Source organism: Martes martes (genome assembly GCF_963455335.1).
Source record: "Martes martes genome assembly, chromosome: 2".
NCBI lineage: Eukaryota > Metazoa > Chordata > Mammalia > Carnivora > Mustelidae > Martes > Martes martes.
Window position 1 is genome coordinate 120,853,166 of NC_137889.1, and position 22,004 is coordinate 120,875,169.

At 37.0% G+C, this 22,004-nt stretch overlaps 1 protein-coding gene across 3 annotated transcripts in view; it reads left to right on the forward strand.

Annotated features, from left to right (window-relative positions):
• AFG2A (AFG2 AAA ATPase homolog A) overlaps positions 1–22,004 on the forward strand; it is a 337,231-nt gene that overhangs the window by 156,438 nt on the left and 158,789 nt on the right. The gene's annotated exons all lie outside the window — the stretch shown is intronic.

A 22,004-nucleotide genomic window follows, 5' to 3' on the forward strand; every position in this document is an offset into this window, starting at 1 on the left:
TGGCTAATGATGGTGAACATTTTTTCATGTGTCTATTGGCCATCTGTATGTCTTCTTTGGAGAAGTGTCTGTTCACGTCTTCTGCCCATTTTTGGACATGATTATCTGTTTTTTGGGTGTTGAGTTTGAGGAATTCTTCATAGATCTTGGCTATCAGTCCTTTGTCTGTAGTGTCATTCGTGAATATCTTCTCCCATTCCGTGGGTTGCCCCTTTGTTTTGTTGACTGTTTCCTTTGCTGTGCAGAAGCTTTTTATCTTGATGAAGTCCCAAAAGTTCATTTTCGCTTTTGTTTCCTTTGCTTTTGGAGACATATCTTGAAAGAAGTTGCTGTGGCTGATGTGGAGGAGTTTACTGCCTATGTTCCCTCTAGGATTTTGAGGGATTCCTGTCTCACATTGAAGTCTTTCATCCATTTTGAGTTTATCTTCGTGTATGGTATAAGAGAGTGGTTGAGTTTCATGCTTCTGTACACAGCTGTCCAATTTTCCCAGCACCATTTATTGAAGAGACTGTCTTTTTTTCCATTGGATAGTTTTCCTGCTTTGTCGAAGATTATTTGACCCTAGAGTTGAGGGTCCATATCTGGGTTCTCTACTCTGTTCCACTGGTCTCTGTGTCTTTTTTTGTGCCAGTACCATACTGTCTTGGTGATCACAGTTTTGTAATAAAGCTTGAAATTAGGCAACGTGATACCCCCACCTTTGTTTTTCTTTTTCAGCAGTTCCTTGGCGATTTGGGGTCTTTTCTGGTTCCATACAAATTTTAGGATTGTTTGTTCCAGCACTTTGAAAAATGCTGGTAGAATTTTGATCGGGTTGGCATTGAAAGTATAGATTGCTCTGGGCAGTAATAGACATTTTAAAAATATTTATTTTTCCAATCCATGAGCATGGAATGTTTTCCCATCTTTTTGTGCCTTCTTCAGTTTCTTTCATGAGTGTTCTATAGTTTCTCAAGAATAGATCCCTTACCTCTTTCGTTAGGTTTATTCCCAGGTATCTTATGGTTCTTGGTGCTATAGTAAATGGAATTGATTTTCTAATTTCCCTTTCTGTAGTTTCATTGTTAGTGTATAAGAAAGCAACTGATTTATGTACATTGATTTTGTATCCTGCCACATTACTGAGTTGCTGCAGGAGGTCTAGTAATTAGGGGGTGGAGTCTTTTGGGTTTTCCATATAAAGTATCATGTCATCTGCGAAGAGGGAGTTTGACATCTTTGCCAATCTGAATACCTTTTATTTCTTTTTGTTGTCTGATTGCTGTTGCTAGGACTTCTAGTACTATGTAGAACAACAGTGGTGAGAGTGGGCATCCTTGTTGTGTTCCTGATCTCAGTGGGAAGGCTCTCAGCTTTTCTCCATGGAGAATGACATCGCTGTGTGTTTTTCATAGATGGATTTTATAAAGTTGAGGAATATTCCCTCTATCCCTATACTTTGAAGCATTTTAATCAGGAAAGGATGCTGTATTTTGTCAAATGCTTTTTCTGCATCAATTGAGAGGACCACATGCTTCTTCTCTCTTCTCTTATTGATTTGTTCTGTCATATTGATTGATTTGTGAATGCTGAAGGACACTTGCTTCCCAGGGATAAATCCCACCTGGTCATGGTGGATAATCTTTTTAATGTACTCTTGGGTCCTGTTAGCTAGGATCTTGTTGAGAATCTTAGCATCCATATTCATCAGGGTTATTGGTCTGAAATTCTCCTTGATGGGGTCTTTGCCTGGTTTGGGGCAAGGTAATGGTGGGGATCAAGGTAATGCTGGCTTCATAGAAAGAGTCTAGAAGTTTTCCTTCTGTTTCTATTTTTTGAAACAGCTTCAGGAGAATAGGTATTATTTCTTCTTTGAATGTTTGGTAGAATTCCCCAGGAATCCATCAAGCCCTCGACTCTTGTGTTTTGGGAGGTTTTTGATCATCGTTTCAATCTCATTACTAGATATTAAGAGTACACTTATCGGGGCATCTGGGTGGCTCAGTGGGTTGAGGCTCTCTGCCTTCGGCTCAAGTCATGATCTCAGGGTCTTGGGATCGAGCCCCACATGGGGCTCTCTGCTTAGCGGAGAGCCTGCTTACCCCTCTCTCTCTCTGCCTGCCTCTCTGCCTACTTGTGATCTCTGTCTGTCAAGTAAGTAAATAAAATTTAAAAAAAAAAAGTACACTTATCTTGGAGCACCTAGGTGGCACAGGCAGTTAAGCAGCCATCCAACTCTTCGTTTTGTCTTAGGCTGTGATTTCAGGGTCGTAAGATGGAGCCTTATGTCAGGCTCTGCTCTTGGTGTGGAGTCTGCTTAAGGCTCTCTCCCTCTCCCTCTGTCTCTCCCTCCTCACCCCTGCATGCTTTCTCTCTCTCTGTCTCTCTCTCTCTCTCATAAGTAAGAATTTAAAAAAAAAAAAAAAACTACAGTTATCTTGATGAGCACTGAGTAGTATATAGAATTGTTGAATCATTATATTTTACACCTGAAACTAATATAACATTGATAACTATATGGAATTGAAATTTTAATAATAAATAAGTAAAAAGAAAATAGAAAAAATAAAAGACAACTTTTAAGTTTTGTGTCTAATACTGCTGTGTATAACATAGAAGATTATTTCTTTTACTGGAAAGAATAAGCCTCCATAATTTTTAAGTTAGAAATATTTGAGACTCTTCAATGATTTTTCTTAAATTATTTTTAAAATACTAAAGTAAAAACCAAGATTGGATGGATGTCTTGTAAAGAAGGAATTTACTTATGGTGAGTTTTAATTTTAGTGTTGAATGTGAAAAGTAAGTCTAAGTGTAAGCACGTTTCTTGTATCATTTAGATGGTATTTGTTCTACCACTTCAGTCCATGTTCTGTGTCTTACTTTCACCTGTGAGGAGCCTGTGAATCTATCTTAACACTGGCTTACCGAGAAAAGTGAGATAAGCATTAAGTATCCTTGATCTTCTAAAAGTGTCTAGGAAATTATGTATTTTGCTCTCCATTTCCAAACTTACTCTTCTTAGACATTTAAAAAATTTTGATGCAGTAGTATAGAATGTAGAGCCAATGAGTCTCATTTGGCTCTAATCTTCCACCTTGTTTGTTCTTGAAAATCATAACCTTTCCTGCTAGAACTGACATTAGGTTGTGCCGGGGCTTACCTAACTTTAAACCAGATTACAAAGGTGAAGGTTCAGCGTAGATAATATTCTGTTAATGAGGCCATAATTATGGGATATTTCCTTGTGATTTTCGTCTTCTACCAAATTTAACAGAATTTTTCATCAATCCTGACCAGCCATTTTGGTTTTGTCCTAGTTGTTGAAAGTAGTGTTCAAGAGAATGTGAATGGATCACTGTGAATGAATCACTTCTGTTGAACAAATAATCCATTATGTTTGAATTTCTATAGTGAGTGATTAACATAATTCCCATAATTAAAGTTCTGCTTTTACCTTTTCTGACCTCTTTTGCCTCGTGTTTATTCAAATAACTTATCAGAAAAATCCTAAGAAAATACAGTAATAATTAAGAGCTAATAATGAAGAAATAGCTTCAGTGTGCTAGTGACATCATTTTATCCATTACTTTTTTCCAGTAAAACTATTCATTAGTATTAACCATCCTTTCGGTTTATATATACATAAATTATTTTTCTTATTGTATGTGCTGCTGTCATAAACATGGCATGTACATTGCCTTCAGGCAAGACTGTCTTGGTGAGTCAGGATTGTTATTGCTGTCAAATTGAAGATATAACCTTCTTGTCCAAATAGACTATTTTAATTGAGTCAAATTCAATAGGACTTTTTGAGTCTCCTTGGAGTATAATGACTCTTTTCCTTCTAAGTTCTTAAAAGATTAATATATTCAAGGGTGAATGTTTACAAAACTTCATAGAGGGCAAATTTGACTTTTTATTTTAAACTAGTTTGTCACCCGGGGATGTCATTGCCCTGTATCTTGAATTCTTAACACAGGTCCCATTCTACTTTCACAATTGTCTGCTTGGTTTTTGTTTGTTTGTTGGCTGTGTTTTGACGCCTTACTCATTTTCACACATCAGCCTCTACTTAAGTCTATAAGTTCAAAATTTATGTGTTTTAGTGTCCAGGGTAATATTTAGATATTCAGATAAATATTTCCAAAGGATGTATGATGGGAAAGAACTAGTTGTGCTCTGAGATAAATTTTTTTTTTTACACTTATTATATCCTTTAGATATAATACTGCCTGCTTTGGTTGTCTAATGCAGTAGTAACTAATGAAAAATACCAGGAAGATTTTTGAGGTATTCTTTTACGCATAAGACCATCTCGTTACATTTGAAATCTCCTTTAATGAATGGAGTATAAAGCTATTATTTTGGCCATGTCTTCTTTTTTTTTTTAATTAATTTCTTTTCAGTGTAACAGAATTCATTGTTTATGCACCACACCCAGTGCTCCATGCCATATGTGCCCTCCATAATACCCACCACCTGGCTCCCCCAACCTCCCACTCCCCGCCCCTTCAAAACCCTCAGATGTCTTCTTTATTGATTACACATTTGTTAGACAACATATGCAGTTGTTGGTAGTATTTTGAAATCTACCTCTACTCTATCTAGATATGTCCTACATGCAGTGTAGATTAAAATCTGCTTTTCATTCCTCAGTTTTAAATTGTCATTCCTATTGTTTTATTATGTACTTTGTGAAAATTGACCTCTTTCTTTTTGTGAGTGGGGCAGTGGGGGAAGGGGAGGAAATCTCCTCAAAGAATTTTTATTTGTTTCTCAAAAGACAGTTACCTTGGAAAAATTCATTTTACTTGAGTTTGAAAATGGAAAACTGACAGTTTTAATTAGAAAGGATATAATATCTAAAGTATAACCATTGCTATAAAATATGTTCATGTATTTGAATATTAGAGGATAATATTCAAAGAAGGAAACAATAGTTAATTCTTTTTTCTTTCTCTGAAATTTTATTTAATAATTTGTTTACTCTTTTTCTATTGAAAAGAAAAAGATGTTATCAGATCCCTGCCTATTTAACTTTAGAGAGAACTTAGTTTGGTCTGTTGTATAGACATGTAATCAGTGTAGCACTTTTATTCATTCCATAAATACTTATGAGGTCTTGATGATTTTTAGTCTTTTCTAGGAAGTATTAATTAGTCTAACATCTCTATCAATTTATTGTAATATTTGGAATATTTGGTCATAAAGAAGAACAAGGCCTTGCTTCAAAACAACTGGTATACTCTCCAGTAAGTGTATTATGTTCTATTGGACTTATGTACATCCTAATGTTTACTTCATTACTTTATGAATGTTAGTCTTGAGAGGAAACTTTATTATGATATTTTTTAACAGTGACATTATAATGATACAATATAGTGACCTTGGGCCAGAAGAATTACAAGTGGTTCTGCTCTCAAAGAAAATGAATTAATTGAAATCTAGCTTCAAGTATTATAATTCTTTTTTTTTCAAGTATTATAAAATTCAAAAATTCTTTTGCAAAGAAAAAATAACATAAATTTTAGAAATTATGATTTTCCATAAGGTTTTTTTGGTAATTCTAGAATAAGGCTACTCTTTTATCTTTGGAAACATTACTTTTCCATGAGGTCTTAACCATTACCACTTTTACCTGTGGCCTGTGAATATGGTCTACTCTTGAGTTGCATACTTGATTCCAGATGTCTTCACATAACTGTGTTTGGAAAGACTATATATGTGTAGGAAACAGTGTCATCAGTGGGTCAGGTTTGAACATTTTTATGAAATAGCACACAGATTTTTCTAGACAAGGATAGAAAAATGAGAAGTCCTGGCCAAGGAAGCCATCCCTTGGGACTAGACATCTCTAGGAGAACTGCACTGCTGGATAGAAAAGTGATACCAGGTATTTTCCAATTTTGCTGAGTACTAATCTATCATTCTTATTTGAGAAATGAGTCTGGAAACCAGTTTTTGAGATAATTGAGACCATTTGCTGTGAACTTCCCTATGTATCCCCATCTTTAACTAAACATTGCTATGCCCTGTTATTTAAATGTTCCTTCTTTACTCTCAGAGACAGACATATTCTCCTTAAAGTAAATTGTTCCACTTAGTTTCTCTGTCTTATCTCAATTTGAAAAATTTTCAACTCTCTGGGTGTCTGGGTGGCTCAGTCAGTTAAGCGGCTGCCTTTGGCTCATGTCATGATCCTGGAATCCCGGGATGAAGCCCCACAAAGGGCTCCCTGCTCAGTGGGGAGTCTGCTTCTCCCTCTCTACTCTCCCTGCTTTTGTGCTCATGCTCTCTCTCTCTCTCTCTGTCAAATAAATAAATAAAACCTTAAAAAAAAAAAAGAGTTTCAACTCTCTAGTTCCTCCTGACTATACTTATTAATAAAGTGAATTTATGTAAGTCACCAATGACTACCAAACAAAATTTAATGGCTTCTTAATGGTTCTTTTTTTCTCAAATTCAACAAATTTGATCCTGCTGACTACTCACATTTGAAGCTCCAGTGATTCTCCAGTTTTCCTTTCTGTTAACTGTTTGTCTCCTACTTTTTCATTTCAGTTGAATTCAACAGTCACAATATGGCATAAGAATCAGACAAAAATCTGGGACGCCTGGGTGGCTCAGTTGGTTAAGCGGCTGCCTTCGGCTCGGGTCATGATCCCAGGGTCCTGGGATCAAGTCCCACATTGGGCTCCTTGCTCAGCAGGGAGCCTGCTTCTCCCTCTGCCTCTGTCTGCCTGTGCTCACTCTCTCTGACAAATAAATAAATAAAATCTTTAAAAAAAAAAAAAGAATCAAACAAAAATGTGAGTCCAGTCAGACACCTAGTTTTGGTTTTGACTCACAATGTATCTCAATATCATTATTGTTTTTCATTCCCATTGCTTCTGTTCTGGTTCAGTTCTTTCTTTGGATTGCTAGAGTTGTCTCTTAACTAGTTTCTCTGCCTCCAGTCTCTTCTTTCCTCCATTTCATCTTTGTTTTATTTCACAATACTCTTCCTAAAGGAATGTCTTTAACCAGGTTGTTCTGCTGCTTTACCAGATTACCATAGTGCTAAGGAACCTACAGTGGCTCCCTGTCATTTACCGAAGTCCGGTTCTTCATTCTGACCTTTTAAGTCTGCAAAGGTTGGGCCCACGTTTCACCATTATTTTCTGTGTTCATGGAACATAATTTTATCCATTTCATCTGGCAATTAAGTCTTCAAGTGTCATGTGTTCTGCACATGCCATGTTCATGAATTCCTCCAGGCTTTTGCTGCTTTTTTCTCTTTTCCATTTATCTAACACCATCCTCATTACTTTTTCTTAGTTGCTTCAGTCTTAACAACCTTTTCCTTTTTAAAAAAAAAAATGAATTTGGCTTTACCAGTATCTTTTTCTCTAGCTTGCTTCTCTTGAGGACCACTTAGTTTAGTTCTTGATTTTTCTCTAATAGCTGATTCTTTTCCAGGTGTTTCCTAACCATCTAATAACTTCTAGGTATTTTAATCTAATAACTTCTAGGTATTTTAAGGTCAGAGAAATGAAACTCTCTAAATGTCAGGTAATAGACCACAAATACATGACCACTGAGTGAAAATAAGCTACAGACCAAATATTATATCTCTTTAGTTCTCACTAAAAAATTGAAAATAATTTGAGTAGAAGCAGTTTCTTAAAAAAATGATTAACATCATAATTTTATCAAATCAACTTTTATATTTTTAAAATTGTGACATCAGCAGGGGGCACTCAAACCAAAGTTCATTCTGCCATTTTATGGAAGATTAAAATTTATCTCTGTAAGAGTTTATTCTTGGGGTACCAGCTATACTTTATAATCGATTTGTAAATAAATTTTAAAATTCTTTGGTAGGTAATTTTTTAGAATTGTGTTAATTTTTTTTAATCCATACAAAATAAATTGTGTTTTTGATGGAAAAGTTTGTTTTAGAACATGAAATGCTTTATCTGGTGCTTTTTTTGGATGGCCACTTTCCACAGAAATTTGTTTTTCCTGCCTCAAACAGTATTTCAGTTAAATTAATATATTATTAAGCTGTTTTTCATTTCAATAAAATATTAACTTTTATAGATTAGTACTTTCATTTTCCCCTATGAACTTGAGAAAAATAAATTTTTACTAGAGGCTATAGTTTAACACTGATTAAAATGTAGTTTGATAAATTCTTAAAATTTCATTGAATTTTTCCTTTCTGAGCCTTTCTTCTGGCAGACTGCAAACAATTAGTGGCAAGTGTTTATAGATGTGCTCATTTTACCTCCTCCTCTTGGAGGTTAACCTAGTACTTATTAAGGGAGAAACACAGTTTATACTAAACAGTGTTTAACATATACTGATGGTATTACTGTATTTCCTGTTTTGTGTTCACAATTAGAAGATTCTGAAAAACTGCCTTTGTATAAATACTTCACTGACATTCCAGACAAGTGTAATCTTGTCTGCTGGTAGGCAGGAAAGAGTGATGTCCTGGAATGCTGTTACAGAAGGAAATCTCTTTGTGTTCCACAAATGATACCCCTAAACCTTTTAAGAATATAATTTAAAAATGACAACTCTATATTTGCTTTTCCTTCCGTTTATTAACTTTGCATGCATTTAGTTCAGAAATGCAATTAGTCCACACACACACAAAAATTCCATTATGTCTGAGAAAGAAGTGTCTTCGTGGTGGTTTGCTTGAAATTTGCTGGTAGATATGTCAGAGGTAAACATAAAAACTGATTTAGTAAGTCATTACTAGTTTTGGTTCTTTTAGCTTAAAACTATTTTTGATACTTGAATGAGGCTTTAGTGAATTCTCTGCAGGCTTGAAAGGTACAGTTTTCTACTCCCTTCCAAAATTTCCAGTGAAAAAATAATTTGGAGATTGTTTTTAGAATACAGATTACATTTTTTAAGAGTTAGATTTGGAGTTTTTAATGTTATTATTTAATGTGAGTCATTAAAATATATAAATACCAGTTATAACTTAACCTTTAATGTGCTAACAAATAGATTTTCTTATACTTATGATAGCTAAAATCAAAATTGCATTGCAGTTTCTTTTCAATGAATGAAAAAAAATTTATGATTTAAACCCCTAAATGCCAAAGCAGATGTCATAAACTAGACCTGTATCTAATTTTTAGGTTGGTGGTTCTTTTTCTTCTGTCTCATTACTTCTGCCATTAACATGGAAAGTAACAATTAATTGCATTGATTCTCTACCTCAGCCCCCACTCAGTCTAAAACCCAGCAAAATGGAGAATCACCTGTCAGAATTTCCAGATACAAAGTTTAAAATGCTTGTTGATCACTTTCAAAGTGTAAAAAAAAATATGCTTTTTATAATCAGATTGTTCTTATGTTATTAATGTACTGGCCATATGTTGTACCTTTCATTTAAATATTTGCTTAGGAATATATTGACATTATCCCTTGTATGTGTCCCTTCTCATAAATCTGCTGTGTTGAATTCTGAAATACTAAAGCTATTCATCTTCAGTTAAACAGCCGTCCTCGTTAGTATAGTGGTGAGTATCCCCGCCTGTCATCTTCAGTTAAACAGAGTAGCTTAAGACAACAGAGCTGTTAACTGATATGGTGGTTCTTTTAATGGTGTCAGGAACTCAGATTCCTTCGATCTTGCTGCAGTACCATCCTTTAGACACATGTTTAAAAATCTCACTGTTACCTCAATTGGATTCCCATTCGTGTGAACAGGAATCAGGAGGTGAGGTAATCGAGAACTTACTCCCTCACTTCAAGAACATAGCCCATAACTTGCATGTGTCATTTACATCCCATTGGCTGATCTTAGCTACATGACCATGTTCAGGTACAAGGGAGGCTGCAAAATAAATATGTTCTCTATTTTGAGTGGCTGAGCACACAGCTTAAATTGAGGGGTTCTATTACTAAAGGAAAAAAGAAAAGCTCGCAGTCTTAGTCATTATCTGTTAGTTTTGTTCACTTTCATTGTCCACTCCTTTTTCAAAATACTCCCCCCTTTGTTTCACGTGACACAGTAGTCTCCTGATTTTTCTTCTGTTTCTGGCCCTCTTGACTCCTTTACATGTTCTCTTCTGCCTAATCATGACATGTTGCAGTTCATCAAGGCTCAGTGCTAGGACCCCTCTTCTTCCTTGTCTTCAGGCAATCTCATCTGCATCTATGGCTTTAGGTATCATGTGATTGCAGTTGATTTAGCCGACCATTGCTCTGACCTCGCCAATGAACTGTCTACTGAGCTATCTCAAAGGCATTTCAGTTCAACATTTCCTAAATTTTAGTCTTCCTTTAAGTATTTTAATCAATAAATCTTAACTTTATGACGTAAATACAATTACTGTAACTGATCTTATAGATGAGAAATTGAGATACAGAGAAAAGTTAAGAAATTTGACCTAGTCACTGAGCTACTAACTGGTGAAGGATCTGAGGTTTTGACAAATGTGCAGAACTGGGTAATGACAATACAAAGCAGTTTTTCACCCCAGTAATTTCTTCATTCTACTCCTTGGTAGTTAACCTTCCTTCCACCACTAATGCCTGATAACTACTGATCTGTTCCCCAAGTTGCCATTTTCCAAGTGTTATATAAGTGGAACCATGCAGTATGTAACCTTTTGAGTATGGTTTCTTAACATGTTTTTAAGAGTTGTCTGTGTTGTTACGTATATCAGTAATTTGTTCCTTTTCTATTGCTGGGTCATATTCCAGTATATGGATGTACTACAGTTTGCTTATCCATACACCCATTGAAGGACATTTTAGATTGTTTCCAGTTTTTCTGTGAATAATGCTACAGTAAACATTAACTGACAGGTTTTTGTGTGAACATAAGTTTTCATAGTTTAGGATAATTACTAAGAGTGGAATTACTGAGTCATAGGTTACCTAATGGTGTGTATAACAAACAACTTTATATTGGTTTCTAGATTGTCAGAACTTTGTTGACTCACCAGCAACATATGAATTCCAGGTGTTCTGCATACTTGCTAGCACTTTGTGCTAGCATTTTGTAAAAAAACTTAACCATTATAATAGGTGTGTAGTGTTATCTTACTTAAATTTGCATTTCTGTAATGACTGATGATATTGGGCATCTTTTCATGTGCCATTTTTCATTACAATATTTTCTTTGGAGAAATGTTTTAGATTCTTCTGAGCAATTTTTACTTTTTTAATTGGGCTGTTTTTTTCTTGCTTTTATTCTTTATATTCTGATTACAGATCCTTTGTCAGGTATATTGCAAGTATTTTCTAGTGTATAGCTTCTCTTTTCTTTTCCTTAACAGTGTATTTTACAGAGCAGAAGTTCTGGATCTTGAAGAAGCTCAATTTCTTTCTTTTTTTTTCTTTTTCTTTTCTTTTTTTTTGCTTTTTGTGGTTTTTTTTTTAAATCAACTCTTTGCTTAACCCAAGATCATGAATAATTTTTAAGTTTTTTGTTGTGAAAAGCACATAACACAGAATTTATTATTTTACCATTTCCAAGTGTACACTTCAATAGTATTAAGTATATTCACATTGTTGTGCAGACAATCGCCAGAACTTTTCCACCTTGCAGTAGAGAAACGTTCTCCCATTAAACAACTCTCCTTGACCCCCTCCACCCAGTCCCTGGCAACCAACCATTCTGTTTTATGTTTCTATGAATTTGACTACCCTAGGTAAGCAGAAGTAGGTCTTATTATGATTGGTTTCTTTCTTTTTCTTTCTTTCCTCTTCTTTCTTTCTCTCTCTCTCTCTTTCTTTCTTTCTTTCAGATTTTATTTATTTGAGAGAGAGCCAGAGAGAAAGAGAGAGGAAGAGAAAGAGCATTATAGGGCCGGGCAGAGGGAGAGGGAGAAGCAGATTCCCTGCTGACAGGGAGCCTGAGGTGGGCCTCAGTTCCAGGACCCTGGGATCATGACCTGAGCCACCGAGGCGCCCCAGTGACTGGTTTATTTCACTTAGCATAATGTTCTCCTGTCATCCGTGTTATAGTATATATCAGAATTTCTTTCCTTGTTAAGGATGAATAGTATTCTGTTGTATGTATATAGTACATTTTGCTTATCTATTCAGTTGTCAGTGGACACTGGGTTTCTTCCACCTCTTGGTTATTGCGAGTAGTGCTGCTATGAACAAGAGAGTGTGCAAATATCTCTTTGAGATTCTGTTTTCATTATTTTGGATATATACCCAGAAGTGGGATTGCTGAATTTTATGATAATTTAATTTTAACTTTTTGAGGAACTACCATACAGTTTTCTACAGTGCCTGTACCATTTTTGCATTTTTCCCAACAGTGCCATGGTTTCCTGTTTACCCCATCCTTGCTAACATTTGTTTTTTGTTTGTTTGTTTTTTAGTTAATTATGTATTTATTTATTTATTTTTGAGAGTGAGTAAAACGATAGAAGTTTATTAAGTGAAGATACAGAAAAAGCTCTCAAGAGTGAGAGGGGTTCAGACAGGGTTGCCCTGTTTGTTGTTTTTTATTTTTATTTTTATTTTTATTTTTAATTTATTTTAATAAACATATAATGTATTTTTATCCCCAGGGGTACAGGTCTGTGAATCGCCAGGTTTACACATTTCACAGCACTCCAAAGTCCATACCCTCTCCAAAGTCCATATCCCCACCACCCTCTCCCGTCCCCCCTCCCCCCAGCAACCCTCAGTCTGTTTTTTGAGATTGAGTCTTTTATGGTTTGTCTCCCTCCCAATCCCATCTTCTTTCATTTTTTCTTTTCCTACCTGCCCCCAACCCCCCCACATTGCATCTCCACTTCCTCATATCAAAGAGATGATATGATAGTTGTCTTTCTCCGATTGACTTATTTCGCTAAGCATGATACCATCTAGTTCCATCCACGTCGTCGCAAATGGCAAGATTTCATGTCTTTTGATGGCTGCATAGTATTCCATTGTGTATATATACCACATCTTCTTTATCCATTCATCTGTTGATGGACATCTAGGCTCTTTCCACAGTTTGGCTATTGTGGACATTGCTGCTATAAACGTTCGGGTGCACGTGTCCCTTCAGAGTACCACATTTGTATCTTTAGGATATATACCCAGTAGTGCAATCGCTGGGTCATAGGGTAGCTCTGTTTCAGTTTTTTGAGGAACCTCTACACTGTTTTCCAGAGTGGTTGCACCAGCTTGCATTCCCACCAGCAGTGTAGGAGGGTTCCCCTCTCTCCGCATCCTCGCCAGCATCTGTCATTTCTTGACTTGTTCATTTTAGCCATTCTGACTGGTGTGAGGTGGTATCTCATGATGGTTTTGATTTGTATTTCCCTGATGCCGAGTGATGTGGAGCATTTTTTCATGGGTCTGTTGGCCATCTGGACGTCTTCTTTGCAGAAATGTCTGTTCATGTCCTCTGCCCATTTCTTGACTGGATTATTTGTTCTTTGGATGTTGAGTTTGCTAAGCTCTTTATAGATTTTGGATACTAGCCCTTTATCTGATATGTCGTTTGCAAATATCTTCTCCCATTTTGTCAGTTGTCTTTTGGTTTTGTTAACTCTTTCCTTTGCTGTGCAAAAGCTTTTGATCTTGATGAAATCCCAATAGTTCATTTTTGCTCTTGCTTCTGTTGCCTTTGGTGATGTTCCTAGGAAAAAGTTGCTGCGGCTGAGGTCAAAGAGGTTACTGCCTGCATTCTCCTCAAGGATTTTGATGGATTCCTTTCTCACATTGAGGTCCTTCATCCATTTTGAGTCTATTTTTGTGTGTGGTGTAAGGAAATAGTCGAATTTCATTTTTCTGCATGTGGCTATCCAATTTTCCCAGCACCATTTGTTGAAGAGGCTGTCTTTTTTCCATTGGACATTCCTTCCTGCTTTGTCGAAGATTAGTTGACCATAGAGTTGAGGGTCTATTTCTGGGCTCTCTGTTCTGTTCCATTGATCTATTTGTCTGTTTTTGTGCCAGTACCATACCGTCTTGATGATGACAGCTTTGTAATAGAGCTTGAAGTCCGGAATTGTGATGCCACCGACTTTGGCTTTCTTTTTCAATATTCCTTTGGCTATTCGAGGTCTTTTCTGGTTCCATATAAATTTTAGGATTATTTGTTCTATTTCTTTAAAAAAATGGATGGGATTTTGATAGGGATTGCATTAAATGTGTAGATTGCTTTAGGTAGAATAGACATTTTCACAATATTTGTTCTTCCAATCCATGAGCATGGAATATTTTTCCATTTCTTTGTGTCTTCCTCAATTTCTTTCATGAGTACTTCATAGTTTTCTGAGTATAGATTCTTTGCCTCTTTGGTTAGATTTATTCCTAGGTATCTTATGGTTTTGGGTGCGATTGTAAATGGGACTGACTCCTCAATTTCTCTTTCTTCTGTCTTGTTGTTAGTGTAAAGAAATGCGACTGATTTCTGTGCATTGACTTTATATCCTGACACTTTACTGAATTCCTGTATAAGTTCTAGCAGTTTTGGAGTGGAGTCTTTTGGGTTTTCCACATATAGTATCATATCATTTGCAAAGAGTGATAGTTTGACTTCTTCTTTGCTGATTTGGATGCCTTTAATTTCTTTTTGTTGTCTGATTGCTGAGGCTAGGACTTCTAGTACTATGTTGAACAGCAGTGGTGATAACGGACATCCCTGCCGTGTTCCTGACCTCAGCGGAAAAGTTTTCAGTTTTTCTCCATTGAGAATGATATTTGCGGTGGGTTTTTCATAGATGGCTTTGATAATATTGAGGTATGTGCCTTCTATCCCTACACTTTGAAGAGTTTTAATCAGGAAGGGATGCTGCACTTTGTCAAATGCTTTTTCAGCATCTATTGAGAGTATCATATGGTTCTTATTCTTTCTTTTATTAATGTATTGTATCACATTGATGGATTTGCAGATGTTGAACCAATCTTGCAGCCCTGGAATAAATCTCACTTGGTCGTGGTGAATAATCCTTTTAATGTACTGTTGGATCCTATTGGCCAGTATTTTGGTGAGAATTTTCGCATCTGTGATCATCAAGGATATTGGTCTATAATTCTCTTTTTTGGTGGGATCCTTGTCTGGTTTTGGGATCAAGGTGATGCTGGCCTCATAAAATGAGTTTGGAAGTTTTCCTTCCATTTCTATTTTTTGGAACAGTTTCAGGAGAATAGGAATTAATTCTTCTTTAAATGTTTGGTAGAATTCCCCTGGGAAGCCGTGTGGTCCTGGACTTTTGTTTGTTTGGAGATATTTGATGACTGTTTCAATCTCCTTACTGGTTATGGGTCTGTTCAGGTTTTCTATTTCTTCCTGGTTCAGTTGTGGTAGTTTATATGTCGCTAGAAATGTATCCATTTCTTCCAGATTGTCAAATTTGTTGGCGTAGAGTTGCTCGTAGTGTGTTCTTATAATTGTTTGTATTTCTTTGGTGTTGGTTGTGATCTCTCCTCTTTCATTCATGATTTTATTTATTTGCATCCTTTCTCTTTTCTTTTTGATAAGTCTGGCCAGGGGTTTGTCAATCTTACTAATTCTTTCAAAGTACCAGCTCCTAGTTTTGTTGATTTGTTCTATTGTTTTTTTAGTTCCTATTTCATTGATTTCTGCTCTGATCTTTATGATTTCTCTTCTCCTGCTGGGTTTAGGCTTTCTTTCTTGTTCTTTCTCCAGCTCCTTTAGGTGTAGGGTTAGGTTGTGTATTTGAGACCTTTCTCGTTTCTTGAGAAAGGCTTGTACCGCTATATATTTTCCTCTCAGGACTGCCTTTGTTGTGTCCCACAGATTTTGAACCATTGTGTTTTCATTATCATTTGTTTCCATGAATTTCTTCAATTCTTCTTTAGTTTCCTGGTTGACCCATTCATTTTTTAGAAGGATGCTGTTTAGTCTTCATGTATTTGGGTTCTTTCCAAATTTCCTCTTGTGATTGAGTTCGAGCTTCAGAGCATTGTGGTCTGTAAACATGCAGGGAATGATCTCAATCTTTTGATACCAATTGAGACCTGATTTATGACCCAGGATGTGGTCTATTCTGGAGAATGTTCCATGTGCACTAGAGAAGAATGTATATTCTGTTGCTTTGGGATGGAATGATCTGAATATATCTGTAATGTCCATCTGGTCCAGTGTGTCATTTAAGGCCTTTATTTCCTTGTTGATCTTTTGCTTAGATGATCTGTCCATTTCAGTGAGGGGAGTGTTAAAGTCCCCTGCTATTATTGTATTACTGTCGATGTATTTCTTTGATTTTGTTATTAGTTGGTTTATATAGTTGGCTGCTCCCATGTTAGGGGCATAGATATTTAAGATTGTTAGGTCTTCTTGTTGGACAGACCCTTTGAGGATGATATAGTGTCCTTCCTCATCTCTTATTATAGTCTTTGGCTTAAAATCTAATTGATCTGAACTAAGGATTGCCACCCCAGCTTTCTTCTGATGTCCATTAGCATGGTACATTGTTTTCCACCCCCTCCCTTTAAATCTGGAGGTGTCTTCGGGTCTAAAATGAGTTTCTTGTAGGCAGCATGTTGATGGGTTTTGTTTTTTTATCCATTCTGATACCCTGTGTCTTTTGATTGGGGCATTTAGCCCATTAACATTCAGGGTAACTATTGAGAGATGTGAATTCATTGCCATTGTATTGCCTGTAAGGTGACTGTTACTGTATATTGTCTCTCTTTCTTTCTAATCTACTACTTTTAGGGTCTCTCTTTGTTTAGAGGACCCCTTTCAATATTTCCTGTAGAGCTGGTTTGGTGTTTGCAAATTCTTTCAGTTTTTGTTTGTCCTGGAAGCTCTTTATCTCTCCTTCTATTTTCAATGATAGCCTAGCCGGATATAGTATTCTTGGCTGCATGTTTTTCTCGTTCAGTGCTCTGAATATATCATGCCAGTTCTTTCTGGCCTGCCAGGTCTCTGTGGATAGGTCTGCTGCCAATCTAATGTTTTCACCCTTGTATGTTACAGACTTCTTTTCCCAGGCTGCTTTCAAGATTTTCACTTTGTCGCTCAGACTTGTAAATTTTACTATCAGGTGACGAGGTGTGGACCTATTTTTATTGATTTTGAGGGGCGTTCTTAGCATCTCCTGGATTTTGATGTTTGTTCCCTTTGCCATATTAGGGAAATTCTCTCCAATAATTGTCTCCAATATACCTTCTGCTCCCCTCTCTCGTCTTCTTCTGGAATCCCAATTTTTCTAATGTTGTGTCGTCTTATGGTGTCGCTTATCTATCGAATTCTCTCCTCGTGGTCCAGTATTTGTTTGTCTCTCTTTTGCTCAGCTTCTTTATTCTCTGTCATTTGGTCTTCTATGTCACTAATTCTTTCTTCTGCCTCATTTTTCCTAGCAGTGAGAGCTTCCTTTTTTGATTGCACCTCATTAATAGCTTTTTTGATTTCAACTAGGTTAGATTTTAGTTCTTTTATTTCTCCAGAAAGGGCTTTTATCTCTCCGGAGAGGGTTTCTCTAATACCTTCTATGCCTTTTTCGAGCCCGGCTAGAACCTTGAGAATTGTCATTCTGAACTCTAGATCTATCATATTACCAATGTCCGTATTGATTAGGTCCCCAGCCTTTGGTACTGCCTCTTGTTCTTTTTTTTGTGGTGAGTTTTGCCACTTTGTCATTTTGTCCAGAGAAGATTTGCTTTCTCCTGCTGTGGAATTCCGCTGTTCTTGGTGAATGAAGTTGGTCTTGGCTGGGTTTCTTGTTGATCTTCTGGGGGAGGGGCCTGTTGTAGTGATTCTCAGGTGTCTTTGCCGCAGGTGGAATTGCACCTCCGTTGCCAGGGGCCGGACTAAGTAATCTGCTCGGGTTTGCTTTCGGGAGCTTTTGTTCCCTGGGCGCTTTCCGTAGAGTTATGGAGGACAGGAATGAAGATGGCGGCCTCCCAATCTCTCGGCCCAGAGGAGCCGAGAGCTTGGGGTTCCGCTCCTCAGTGCGCCCTCAGAGAAAAGCGCCCAACCGCCCTGCCTCCCTGGCCTGCGGTCGTGCAGGTAGGAAAGCAGTCAATTGCTGGTACTTGGAGAAATGCACCCGGTTGCTTCCGTCTCCGTGGCCTCTGGCTGCGCTCCGAGCCCACCCAGCCTGCGACCGACACAAGGTAACCCCGGGCTGAGAGCTCAGTCCTCACCTTTGTCGCTGTAGCCGGCTTCCCTGCTCTAATACCTGCGAGCTCTGCAGCACTCAGACACCCCCTGTCCTTCTCTGACCCCGCAGGACCTGGGGTTACGCTGACCCTGCGTGGGCTTCCCCCCGGTTTAGCCTCTGGAGCGATGTCCCTCAGTGGAGCAGACTTTTAAAAGTCCTGATTTTGTGCTCCATTGCTCCGCCGCTTGCCAGGAGCCGGCCCCTCCCCCTGGGGTCTGTCTTCCAGTCGCTTTGGATTCACTTCTCCGCAGGTCCTACCTTTCAGAAAGTGATCGATTTTCTGTTCCTAGAATTGTTGCTCTTCTTCTCTTTGATTTCCCGTTGGATTTGTAGGTGTTCACAATGGTTAGATAAGCTATCTAGCTGATCTCCTGCTACCTGATGTCGTCTCAGCCTGCTACTTCTCCGCCATCTTGACTCCTCCTCTCTGCATCTCTTTTTGTTGTTTTTTAAATAGCCAACCGAATAGGTGGGAGGTGATACCTCCTATTGATTTTGATTTGTGTTTCCCTAGTTAGTGATGTTAACCGTCTTTTCATATGCTTATTAGCCTTTTGTGTATTATCTCTGGAGAAATATCTATTCAAGTCTTTCGCTCATCTTTAAACTTTTGTTGAGTTTTAGAAGTCCTTTATATCTTCTAGATATTAGCCTCTTATCGAATACGTGATTTGCATCCCATTATGTAGGTTCCCTTTTTTACTCTGTTGATTTTGTCCTTTGATTCACGAATTTTTTTTTCATTTTGATGTTTCATTTTGATGCCAAATTTGTCTAGTTATATTTTGTTGACTATTCTTTTGTTGTCACTGGGAAACACCAAATCCAGTGTCACTGAAGACTTTCTCTTTTGGGACCTTATATTTATTTAGGTCCTTGATCCATCTTGAGTTAATTTGTGTATAAGGTGTAAGTTAAGGTTTCAGCTTCTTTTTTTGGCATGTGATGTCTCGTTTCCCCAGCACCATTTGTTGAAGAGATTCCTATACTTTTTGGTAAAAGTTTTACATTTCACATTTAGATCTGTAATCTAGGTTGTTTTTTTTTTTTTTAAGATTTTATTTATTTATTTGACAGAGAGAGGTCAGAAGTAGGCAGAGGAAGGCAGAGAGAGAGGAGGAAGCAGGCTCCCCACCGAGCAGAGAGCCCGATGCGGGGCTCGATCCCAGGACCCCGAGACCACGACCTGAGCCGAAGGCAGAGGCCTAACCCTCTGAGCCACCCAGGTTCCCCTGTAATCTAGTTTTGATCTAAGTTTTGAATCTAGTGTGAATTAAAAGTAAAGGTCCATGTTTGCATATGGATGCAAAGTTGTTCCAGCATTTAACTTATATATTGTATTAAAAATTTTAAGCTTATCATTTAAATGAATGTTTTCCTGTTTTCAAATTGAGATCCATTTCTTTTCAGCCATAACAAAGGAATAGGTTTCCAGGATAAAACATGTAGTTTAAAATACTGTGCCCCAATAGGGATAGGGCTAAAGTTGGAGAACTCATATTCTTCCTTTTTTTCAGTTCACACAAAGCGTAAAACAAGATAATTTGCCTTGTTCATTGCCATCAAGACACGTCAGATTTGTATGTCAAAGTAATAGCCCCACTCTGTCATCCCTGTGTTGAGTACTCTCCAGAATACTGTGGTAAGTCACAGGTGGATTGTTCAGCTGCTCAAAGAGCCCCCAGGAATAGGCAAATAATCAACTGACAGGTTATTGTTGGATCAAGGAATTTACCCTTTTCTTTGGCATATTATAGCTCATGAAGGCTAACTTTTGGTAGCTGTTTCAGGAAAAGAAAAACTGTAGTATATTTTCTTTCTTCCCTCCAGTCCCTGTTACACAAACAAACTTGTTTACAGAACATCCAGCATTTAGTTGAGTAAATGACGGGTAGGAAATTAAGCTGTTAATACAGGAGGATGACTAAGTGAGGAAATCCGTCTTTTGTCAACTACTCTTATATTATTATTATTATTAAAATAGAATCTGCTTTCAGTTTCAGTGATTGAGAGTGTTAGATATACATGGTTTAATGGATTTTGTACTTAAAATTCTGGTTTCTCCCTTTTACTTACAGTTCAACATAATAATAGAAAATAATGCAAATAGTCTTCTAAATGATTGATACAGGATGATGGCTTAGGCTTAGTTATTGAGTCAAAGCTCCACACCTGTTTTGTGTCATAACAACTTCCTCAGAGGATGAGTTAAAAAAAAAAAATACCATTCTTTCTTACAATGCCAGAGTCATTATAAATCTCTAAATTAAAGAATGCTGAATTAAATTTGATTCTTATTTAAATCTGCTTAAAATTAACTCTTTGTGTACTTCCTGGTTCTTAAAATGAACTACTGGTTGCCACATTGCTCTCTATATATTTCCTTTTTAATAAACCTTGATGAGATATTAATCTTGATATTCATGGTACTTTGGAGAATAATCTTAAAATTATATACATTCTCCCCCTAAAATAAAGTTTACTGAAAACAAATTTAAAATTTAATAATTAAATTCACCAAAGTAAACACACTCTAGAATGAAAAAGATTTTACTTGTTTGGTGGTATATGGAAATTTGAGCTCATATTTAATATAAGTTAACAATATCATGAACCTACTTAAAAATACTCATGTCATTTTAGACTGCATAAATTATAGCATCCAGATTGCATAAACTTATAGTTTTGTGGTACTCTGTCCTGGTCAGATCACATCTAGAATTTAATATACAATTTTGGGACCTCATGGTTTGTAAATAATTTTAGATATAACTAACAGGTGTGGACCAGAGTATGTTTTTACTCAGGAGAAAAGAAGAATACGTGCAGTACAGTTACTTGTTTAAATAACTTTGTATGTTTAAAAGCCTATCCTGTAGAAAAGACAATTAAGAAGATTCTGGTTAAAATACATGGAATAACTTTTCAATGAATGACCGTTGTTCATTTAGTTAACTTGCTTGTTCTGGGAGGCATTGCTCTCCCTGCTACTCCAAGTGTTTTAAAAAAAGTTTTGCTGAATCTCTGCTATATTGATTAGGAAGTTGGAAAAGATAACTTCTGATCTCTTCAGTTTTAAATTGAATTGGCAAGCATAAAATGATTTCATGACCCAGTCACTTAGCACATATGTGAGTATTTGCAAATTTGGGATTTGGAATTTGAGATTAAGAAAATTATGTTTGGTTGGCCCTATGAACTCGCCAGATATTTGTGCTTTTCTATATTTTTTCCTCTTTTAAAAAATAATTCAAAGTATTTACCAAAAAGAAAAAGAAAAAGTCAAATTTTGGCCCAGGTCCTATAACTCCAGTCTGAAGTTAGAGGTAAGAATAAGAATGAATAATACGGGTCCTCTGTTTAACATGGGAACCCCGCTTACCCTGTCATGTAAGTTACCTGTAAGGAACTTAATAACACAGTCCAAGAACTTGATACTTTACTTGTAGCAAACATGGCCCTCCTAACAAGGGGGGAAAGGACAATATATTAGAAGATCATTCCTTGGCAGTATTGTCCTTTGAATGGATAGGCTTTTCCCATCCTGCAGAACATCTTGAATTCCACTCCCCCGCCCCCTCCCCCCCCCCCCCCCCCCGCCAAAGATTTTATTTATTTGTTTGACAGAGAGAGAGCGAGAACAGGGAACACCAGCACGGAGAGTGGGAGAGGGAGAAGCAGGCTTCTTGCTGAGCGGGGAGCCCCATGCGGGGCTCAGTTCCAGGACCCTGTCAGATGCTTAACAACTGAGCCAACCAGGCACCCCAACATCTTGACATTCTTAATGTTATATATATTTAAGAGAGCAGACAGTGAATAGAGGTATTGTGTTTGCAGAATTCAGCAAGAGAAGTTGGTTAGTCCAGTGATCACTTTTTATCCATGGCTAGTCTAGAATAGTTCTTAGCACTCTTA